This window comes from Magnolia sinica, chromosome 10 (assembly GCF_029962835.1).
Source record: "Magnolia sinica isolate HGM2019 chromosome 10, MsV1, whole genome shotgun sequence".
NCBI classification, from domain to species: Eukaryota; Viridiplantae; Streptophyta; class Magnoliopsida; order Magnoliales; family Magnoliaceae; genus Magnolia; species Magnolia sinica.
In genome coordinates, this window is record NC_080582.1 from 14,071,220 (window position 1) to 14,082,621 (window position 11,402).

Consider the following 11,402-nt stretch of genomic DNA (forward strand, 5'->3'; position numbering starts at 1 on the left):
ACTATTTGTGGTGTAGTGTATATGATCTTTGGATTTGATTCATTTTTTTGATAATGTTCTAAAATAATCTTTAGAAATAGATGAACGGTGTAAATATAATAAATACATCACTTTGGGGCCATATAAGTTTGATCTCCTTTGAACCGTTCGTACAACTCGGAGCTCGGGGAGTGTCAGTGGTCGTCTTCCCACGGCACGTACCTACAGCAGCAATATAGCTGGTCTGTGGTACACCAGCCAATCCGCTTCCATTTTACGCCATTTTTGCTTTTGCTCTGTTGATTCCCTCTCCTTTGCTTTTGCCCTTGCTCTGTCGCAACGTCACAGTTTGACGACAGCGAAGTGACTGTGTTACGCTTGTAATGCTGTAAACCCCCTGGAGTCCACCGTAATGTACGTATCTTATCGATGCAGTCAATCCATTTTACCAGCTCATTTCAGGACGGGCTCAAATGTACGGCACTACGTAAGGATTAGCTACTCCCCTTGTGGTTGGAGCTCTATGGGCCCACCATGATGTATGTATTTCATTCATGCCGTCTATCTATTTTTCTAGATTATTTTATAGTACAAGCTTTAAAATGAGGTATATCCCAATCTCAAGTGAATCACATTGCAAGAAAGAGTGTTGATTGAACATCAACCATTAAAAAAATTTTGGGAGCCAAAAAAGTTTTGGATCAAGCTGATCTTTGTTTTTTTTCCCTTCATCTAGGTCTGCATGACCTAATCAATAGATTGGATGTCAAATAAACAGTTCAGTAGGCCTTAGGAGGATTTTAATTGTGGATAATCACCGTTGTTTTCTTGTGGTGTGGTCCACTTGAGATTTATATCCCTCTCATTTTTGGGATCAAGCCCTAAAATGATCGGTAAAAATGGATGAATGGCATGGATAAAAGACATACTTCATAATGGAGCCTGCAGAGCACCGACCACTATCCATTGGAGGCCAGGAGTAGCCAATTGTTTTGGATCAAGCTAATATTTATATTCTTCCTTCATCCCCATCTAGAGCTAGGCATCGAGTTGAGTCTAAGTGAGTTAGGGTTGACCCGACTCGATCTGGTTTTAAAATCGGCCTGACCCGACTTAGTACTGAGTCCAGCATGCTTGACCCGATCCGAGTCTGAGTCTGACCCAAACTAATCCAGACCGAGTCTGACCCAGTCACAAGTACCGAGTCAGGTCAATTTGGCACCGAGTTGGGTCAAGTGTAATGGGAATCCACGAGCTGAAATCACAACCCAAAACCTAGGTGCACTTGCCAGAATTGCAGCCTCTCTATCAGTTACACGACATCTCAGATTTGAAACCTCATATTTGAGTTTTTTTGCTTCTTCTTTTTTTAAAAATTTTTAAATATATATGTACAAGCTGAGTTTTGGATTGAATTGAGTCAGTATCAAGTTGGATTTTGGGTCGAGTGGAGTTACTGGGTGACCCGGATTCAACTTGGTTTGAGTTTAGATTAGATGAAGTTGGTTTAGACTAACTCACGCACATGGTTCGGATTGAGCCAAATGAGTCAACTTTGTTGAGTCGAGTCATCTCATGCCCAACTCTATCCCTGTCTTGACCTTAGGAACAAGTTCGATGATAAGTAAACATCACTGTGGGCCTTAAGAAGTTTCAATGGTGGACGGCAGACGTCATTATTCCCACTACCATCACCAATTGTAGATAGTGAATATGCATATTTCTTAAAGTTAAACTAGTGTCACGAAGCACCAAAGGATATTGGGTTATAACTATTCTAAATTTTGATTAGGTCTCTGAACTCAAGGATATAATGGATTAGAAAATTGAGATTCTAACTAACTTCAAACTTAGAGTAAGTATTATTTTGTTTTGAAATTCATATGATGAATGGAGGCATAATTGTATAAATTTTTTGAGTGTTGAACTGTTTTTCATGTTTTCAATGTTTGTGGGTAACATTTCTGAAAACCCTCACGAGATTATAACTCGTCCACTAGAAGAAACCTAGGGATTTAAAGGCTTGTTGCATATGCTAAATGCAATTGAGATTACCTGCGAAAGTGGTGTAGTTAGAATTTTTTTCATTTTAATTTTATTTTTAAAATTAATTTTTATTCTTATTTTTATTTTTCTTCGCTTATTTTGCTCGGGACTAGCAAAATACTGGTTGGGGGGTGTGTTGAGACTCAAATATTGCATAATTTTGCCCATTTATATCTTGGTTTTATGAACATAAATTATCTTAATATTTTATTTTACTCATGTGTGTGTTGCAACGGTTTCCTCCTGTCGTGTGTTCAGCTTTGGATGTGCTTTAATAATTTGGATGTCATTATTCCCATTGTTTCTTGTGGTGTGGTCCACCAAAGCTTTAGATATATATGCTTCAATTCTCATGTACTAAAATAATCTGATCAGATGGATGGACGACATGGACAAGACAGGCCTACCGACTTTACTCAATAGATTACAGTATACTGAGTTAATATGCGCGATTTGTGTCCAATCATGTGCATGTTCTGCTACATGGGCCCACATGAAAAAAACAATGATTGGATAATTGGAAGCATTCATCCCATGGGTACCATATGAATTGACTTATGGTACAAAAACAATAGTGAAAAATGGTAGTGAATGTCGATTTTTTATTTGAAAATATGATCTCTCATTTCAGCAGTCCAAATTCCTAAGTCGCAGTGTATATCAGAAAGAATTAAGCCATTGAGACCAAGTAATAAAGCCCACTATGTGCCCACACGGTCCCTATACGCGTGAAAAGTATTATAAAAAGAATGCTAGGGTAAGGGTTTCCAAACCCAATTCCTTACCTCAAGTTCCGTTAACACCCTCTCTACCATCTCTCTCCTCCTCTCTTCTCGTTCATTTTTCTCTCCCATTTCTTCTCCTCTCATCTACTATTGCTGCACCTCAGCATATACGATGTACGAGATGTAGTCATCCACCAACGAACATGATAGTTCTCTTTTTTTACCGATCTGATTTTTTAGCGGTAACTTAATTAACTACAACTTTTTCAGAATCTCAGTCCGTTTCGCATATGAACGCTGATAGCTTATTCTTCAATAAAGCATGAATGTTATACTTTTTCGCTGGCCTCGTGATAAATGTTTAGTACAAAATCGGACGTGAATTAGCTACTGAAAGCTTCAGTAGATATCTTTATTCTTAAGTTACAATCGACAAGTTTCTAGCCGACCACGGTGTATATATTGTATCCACAATGTTCGTTGATTTGGTAAGATCATTTTAGAACATTAGCTAAAAAATGAAGTAAATCCAAAGCTCAAGTGGACCCATTACAGAAAATAGTGGGGACAGTGACGCCCACTGCTGAAACCTTTCTAAGGCCCACCATAATGTTTATCGAGATCCGACCTGTTCATGAGTTCAAAAAGACATGGAAGATCAGATAACATTGAAACTTTTGTGGCCCTCAAGAAGTTTCTAACTGTAGGTGTTCAATCTCCACTATTTTCTGCGGTTGAGTCTACTTTAGCTTTTGATTTGACTCAAGTCTTTGGCTCATGTCCTAAAATGGTCTCTCCAAATGTACGGACGGTCTGAATACAACACACATCATGGTGGGTCCACAGAACTTGGTGACTTTTGAGATAGCTACCCAAGCAGTACTGAGACAGGAACAACGGTATGTTAAGGTCTTTGTGGGTCCACCATAATCTATATGTTTTATCCGGAAACGGACTGGCTGTTGTACCGCACATCAGCTAGTGTATTGATGTCGGCAAGTTTTGTGGGTCCCATCATGCTGTATGTGTTATATCCAAATCGTCCATCCATTTGGCAAGCTCGACTTAAGGCTTGAGCCTAAAAATAAGACAGATCTAAATATCAAGTGAACCACACTTCAAAAGGCGGTGGGGGATTGAATGTCTACCATTGAAATCCCTTTTGGGAGTCACAAAATTTTTAGATCTTATGATATGTGTTTTTCCTCTTCATCCAGGTCTTTATGACCTTACGAACAGATTGGATGGAAAATAAACATTATGGTGGTCCCAATAAATGCTTTAATAGTGAAAATTACTATCCAGTCTGCTATTTTTGGTGTGGTCCCGTTGACCTTTGGATATGTTTTATATTTTGGCTCATGCTCTAAAATGAACTCGAAAAATGGATTAAGGGTGTAGATATGATAAATACATCATTGTGGATCCCACGTAACATTGATCTCCTTTGAACCGTTCGTATAACTCGGAGCTCGAGTAACGCCAGCGCTCGTCTTCGCACGATAAAATATCCTTCAAAATAGATGGGACGCATGGATAAAATAGATAAGCGACGGTGGGCCCCATATTGCGTCTGTCTCCAGCTATGTCGTGGTGGGGGTAGTACCCAGTATCTAGCTACGTCCCGGTGGCGGTAGCAACCAATCGTGGAAACGAATGGGCTGCTCCCGATGCCACCGGCCAATGGCTGGTGGTCGGTGCTATGTGGGCCCTACCATGATGTATGTGTTTCATCCATGTCGTCCATCTATTTTTCAAGATCATTTTAGGGTATGAGATGGAAATGAAGTATACCCCAATCTCATGTGGACCACATTACCAGAAAGAGTGTTGAATGAATGCCAACCACATTACCGGAAGGAGTTTTTGGGGGCTATAAAAGTTTTGGATCAAGCTGATCTTGTTTTTTCCCTTCACCTGGGTCTATATGACCTAATCAACAGATTGAATGTCAAATAAACCTTGCAGTGGGCCTTAGGAGGATTTTAATGGTGGATATCCAATCAATATTGTTTTCCTATGGTGTGGTCCACCTGAGATTTATATCCCTCTAATTTTTGCATTCAAGACCTAAAATGATCGGTAAAAATGGATGAATGGAATAGATGAAACACATACATCATGGTGGGCCCACAGATCACCAATCACCAGCCACTGGGCTGGTGGTTGGGATGTAGCCAATCCGTTTCCAGACAGGGATTTCCTGTTAGAAAAGTTTCTTTTGGATACACCGAAAATAAAAAATAAAAAAATAAAAATTATCACTAAGCTGAATCACGTATAAAATACGATGTCCTTAAAGCATGATTCGCCCCCATATCAACTGCTGATGGGTTACAAGCGAATTGCTTCCAGGATAAGATAAGCCTTATCTGGATCCAGCGTGCAGCAATCTCGATAGGTCCACTATGGAACAATTTAACGTAGTAGATTTATTCTGGCAGACTTAGACGATGGAGATGATAATAGTATTCTAAAATGAAGTTATGGACTGTATCTGATTTGATGGGAGAGATGGAGATGATAATGTATTCTAAAATGAAGCTATGGACTGGAGAGGTCTTGGTTTTCTTAGATGGAATTAGGTTTAAAACATGACATGCAGCTAACAGTGCTTCTCCCCATATGTTTAATGGCAACTGTGCTTGTATTAGCATTGAGTTGACCATTTCTACAAACGTCCTATTTTTTTTCTCTGCTACACCATTTTGTTGTAGTGTATAAGGTATTGTACACTGATGTATTATGCCGTGTTCTTCACTATAGTTCAAAAATTCATTAGAGAAATATTCTCCTCTTCGGTCACTATGAAGGATTTTAATATTTTTATCTAATTGATTTTCTACTTCAACTTTATAGATCTTGAATGCATTAAATGCTTCATCTTTCGATTTTAACAGATATATATATACATATCTCGAACAATCATCTATAAATGTTATAAAGTACCTTTTAACTCCACGGGTATGAACACCATTTAGTTCACATATGTCAGTATGTACTAGGTCTAATATTTGAGACGATCTTTCAACGCTAGGGAATGGTTTCTTTATTATTTTAGACCGTATGCATACTTCACATTTATCTTTGTCACTATCATTGTATGATATTAGGCCGTTCTTAGCCATGAGTTTTATGGTACTGTAGCCAATATGGGCTAATCTACCATGCCATAGCGTTACAGACTCAATCATGTAAGCAGAAAAATTCTTTTCATTTAAAGAGAGTTTGATCATCCCATTACAAGCGTATCCCTTACCCACAAAGTTTTCATTCTTAGACAAGATCAGCTTGCCCGATTCAAGCACAACCCTAATCCCAGGCTTGCTTAAGAGATCCCCTGAGACAAGATTCCTTCTTATGTCTGGGACATGCAGTACGTTGGTTAGGATTACCTTCTTTCCAGAGGTAAAGAGTAATTCCACGGTTCCTTTGCCTACAACTTTTGATCGTCCTTCATTTTCCATTTGAACCTCTTGACCATTGGTCTCATTTTCATAGGTTTTGAAAGCAGATCGATCATTGCATACATGGACTGTGGCACCTGTATCATACCACCAACCAGGAATTTTCTCTTGAACTAGGTTCACTTCTGTGACTATGGCTACGATTTCATTGTCTACTGCATTAGCCTCTTTCTTTGGCTTTTTTCGGTCCCTACAGACTCGGGCGAAATGCCCGGTCTTGCCGCAGACATAGCAAGCTCCCTTAGGTTAGTCGTTTTTCTTCTTTTGGGTTTTCTTGAATTTCCCTTGATCTTTGTTAGGTTTAAGGGAATCAGATTTCTCATGGGTATTATTTTGGGATGTCTTTTCTACTGCGTTCACCTTAGATTAGGATGCACCATTAGCGTCATCCTTTTTGTCTTGGTTACGAGATTCTTCTTCAATACGAAGATGCTTCTGGATTTGTTCTAGGGTAAACTTTTCGGATTTATGCAGTAGTTTCTTCCTGTACTCTTTCCAGCTCGGAGACAACTTTGCAATTATAGTTCCGACTTAAAAGGATTCAGGAAGATCGATTTTTATGGCTTTTATTTTATTTACAATAAGCTGCAATTCTTGGATTTGGGCAAGCAGTGGTAGATTGTCTACCATTGTGAAGTCGAAATACCTGGCAATTAGAAATTTCTGTGTACCTTCCTCTTCAGCCTTATATTTGTATTCCAGTGTGCTCCAAATTTCTTTCGCTGATGTGGTCCCCGTGTACAAATCGTACAATCGATCAGAGAGAGCATTAAGGATGTGGCCGCGACACAGCAGTTCATCTTCTTGTCGCTTGATCCTAGCAGCGATCTGTTCTGGAGTGTCAGTGTCCTTTGCTTCAGGCAGAGGCTGGAGAGTCGGGTTCAAGATGTAGAAGATCTTCAGCGCGGTCAGCAGGAATTTCAGCTTGTCCTGCCATCTAGTGAAATTTGAACCATCGAATCGGTCCAATCGGATCAGATCCCGGTTCATCGGTTTGATTGATGCAACACTTTCGGTGTCCAAAATTTCGCTTTAAGATTGTTAGAAAAGTTTCTTTTGAATACACCGAAAATAAAAAATAAAAAAATAAAAAATATCACTAGGCTGAATCACGTATAAAATACGCTGTCCTTAAAGCGTGATTCGCCTCCTTATCAACTGCTGATGGGTTACAAACGAATTGCTTCCAGGATAAGACAAGCCTTATCTGGATCCAGCGTGCAACAATCTCGATAGGTCCACTATGGAACAATTTAATACAGCAGATTTATTCTGGCAGACTTAGACGATAGAGATGATAACAGTATTCTAAAATGAAGCTATGGACTGTATCTGATTTGATGGGAGAGATGATGTGTAGAGATGATTAAATTGGACTGGAATGGTCCAGTTTATATAGGCCTCAAGTTTAGACCCATTGCTGTGTGGTATTCAATGGTCCAGAACGTTTGAAAAATGTTTCTGGCCATTGTCCATTAATCTTAGACGTTTCTGGTCATTAGATCTGTAAATCTGACCGTTGGATCATCCTGACCCGTCCGTTTTCGGACCGTTGTGGCTTTTAAGGTAGCCATCCATTTAAGAAACGGCTGGACGTTTCGGATTTACGATCCGACCGTTCTTAGTCACCTATAAAACCCAGGCTCATTTCTAACATTTCAGATCCACACCGCCCTAAGGCTCTGACCAGACCCATCGCACCGTCTCGCACCGGTTCGCGTAAGGTCGCGAGGGAGCGACCACTCTGCGACACGATGCGCACGTGCGAAGTATAAAGTGCGTCATCTAGCGCCACTACAGCCACACAACCACACAGCCCACCCCCACGCCCTCGTTGTGCGTGCGTGTGTGTTGGAACACACAACCCGTCTTTCATCTCCTCCAAAAAGCTTCAAGTAAGAATACCCTTCTCAACATCTCATATAAACCACGAAACTATTCTTTGCATTTTCGACGTGGGACAAAGCATATACAACGCACTTTTTAATTCAAAAGTTCAAAAAAGTATTTTGGCGGGAAAATCTTAAAATTTTGAAAATTTTGAATTTTTATTTTTTATTATTTTTTAAACCACTGATTTTTCAACATTTCCTGTGAAAGGCTTTCCCAAGAAGATCCCGTGCTGGGATGCTGTGTGGGGCTCACCGTGATGATCGTGAGCAATTCATCCCGTCTATCCATTTAGATAGTTCATGTAAGGAGGCATCCCAAAGCCATGTGAGCCACGTAAGAGGAAAAATTAAGGAAAGACATGCCTCAGTCATGGGTTCGCTTTGGATAGTTTTACGGATCTACCCCACAAAGGCATTACTCGTGAGTACAGATAAAAGGCGTCCTGCGACTCTGTCCCGTCAAGAGAGAGTTACGTACTCTTATAGATCGAGATAGTTGATAAACAGGCATAGTGAAAATGTGTATTCGGAAGCACTAACATCAAATTCAACCGTTTAAATGGTGAAAATAAGTATCGATGGATTGAATATCAAAAAATGACATGATTTATTTCCTCATTTAGCCGATTGGTGGATAACTAATGAACGGTTAGAAATGAAATTGAGTGCACGGTCGGAATTCAATGAACATATATGGAGTAATCAGTGGCTGGAATAATTCAATCAGTATGATTTTGAGATGATGGAGTACCAAAACTAGGTCAGGTAATTTGGATGGCTTTTTGGAGTTAATAAGAGCCACGTGTACAATTTCTAAGCAGCTGGGGTTGAATGTTTATATGCAATCCAACTGTTTATCTAGTCGTTCCCACTGGGATGAAGTGAAAATACGGGAAACTTAGCTTGATTCAAAACTTTTATGACCATACTAACATTTCAATGATAGTCATTTAATCTCCACCGTTTCCTCTTATGTGGCCCACTGGAGTTTTGGATCCACCTCATATTTGGTCAGAGGTTCTAAAATGAGTTCGCAAGATGGATGGATAGAGTAGATTTCACAAAAACATCATGGTGGGCCTCACCCAGTATTTTGATAGGAGAACTTTCCGGCAAGGATGGAGATTTCCTACAAAGCCTCGTAGGGAGAATTCTTGCGCTGGATGCCGGGTGGGGCACCGCGATGTTAGTGAGAAATTTACTCCGTCCATCTATTTTGCAGGCTATCTAACTAAAATGAGGCACGTCCAAAACTATGGAGGAAAATTTGGAGAAAGATGCCAACCGTTGAATCCATGTACATTATTGTAAATGATCCAATGGCTAGTGGTGTGCTCTGTGGGCCCCACCATGATGCATATGTTTCATCCATATCATCCATCCATTTTGAATGATCATTTTATATATAAAAGCTAAAAAATGAGGTATATCCAAATCTCAAGTGGACCACACTCCCACCTGCCAAACTTTTGGAAGCCACAAAAGTTTTAGATAAAGCTGATATTTGCTTCTTCCCTACATCCACGTCTACATGACTTAATTAATAGATTGGAAGTCAAATAAATATTACAGTGGACCCTAGAATGTTTTTAACATGGTACATTCAATCACCACTATTTTTCTGTGGTGTGTTCTAACCAAGATTTAGATCTGCTTCATTTTTGGAATCAAACACTAAAATGATATGTAAAAATGAATGAATGGCATGGATAGGGCATATAATATACATCATGGTGGGGCCACACTGCACCGACCGCTAGCACCTGGCTAGTGCCAGCGTCACTGGCCAAACTGCGTCCCTCGGAACCTATACGTTACACACAGTAATTTTCAACCGTCCAAATTATTGGCCCACTTCAGATAAGTTATTAATTTAGGACGCAGATTGGTCTCTGTGGGGCCATCACGATACATAGGTTCTATCCACACCGTGAATTCATTTTGCCGTATCATTTTAGGGTACAACACCAAAATATAGGCACATCCAAAGCTCAAATGTACCACACACCACAGGCTTTAATAATAATGCCCATTGAAGCCTTCATAGGGCCATGGTAATGTTTAATTGCCATCCAACCCTTTCATAAGGCCGTACGGACCTGGACGAAGGTAAAACACCACTATCAAGTTTGATATTTAATCCTTGGAAAGTTTTTAAACGGAGGAGCCTTGGAAGTTTTTAACGGTGGGCGTTCAATCACCACTGTTTCCTCTGTTGTGGTCCACCTGAGATTTGGTTATGCTTATTTTTTATATCATGCCATCAAATCAACTGTAAAATCGGGACAGTATGGATGTAAAGAACATACATCAAGGTGGGCTCCACAGTCAGGGATCCACCGAAGCCAGGCCCCCTATTTTGCTTCCCATACATTCCGCAGCCATGAAGGAAGATGCATGAAAAGAAGAGAGCATCACACAATCCTTCTTGTCCACGTGATCCGGAACGTTGATGTTATGGTCTCTTCTATCTATCTATCGAACTATTAGAAATGAGTAGCTACCGTTCATCATGTTAGCAACACAAGTGAGTTGAACTTTGGCCGTTCATTATCATTTTTAATGATCCCATTCTTCATGCATGTGTAACCCACCTGATGATTGGACCGAACATGCAATTTTTAGGTTACAAAGATTAATTATCACTGACGCACACCTGATGAACGGTCCAATTTGGTACACGCATGCCATGTCATCACGTGCAAAGCACTTGTGTTTGAACGAGACGATCTCAGATATATTTTATTGCGTTTTATTTATTGAATTCTGATAGTTGGGTAGTTTTCATTTTAACCGTCTACCAAATGTCTGCCAGTGGTCCAATTAAAAGGTTGAATCAATGTAAAGAAATTTTATTTTGAATTACTTGCGTGCCATGTGTACATTAATGCGTGCGTATCAGATCTCTTACACTGCCAGAGTATCATAGTTTCTCTTATAATTTCCGTTCACCGAACGCTGTATGTAATTTCTACCATATGATAATTACCGTACATTAGAGCTGTGTTGAACCTGCTCCTAATTGTTACGTAGAATTTAAACGCTTCATATGTTGAAACTGTTTATGGGTACCGTGCATCCGAAGAATCAAAGAATCATAGCCATAAAAATCTCAGGTGGGACACAACACGGAGCAATGTAAAACCATCACCACAATATGCAGATTCATTTTAAGCATACAAACGCACAGTCTGCCCACCGTGAGATACCACATAACTGTGTAATATAGTCAAATGTCTGACCTAATGCCCTGTTGATTGGACTGTTTCGTCCGCTCTCATGCATTGGATGGG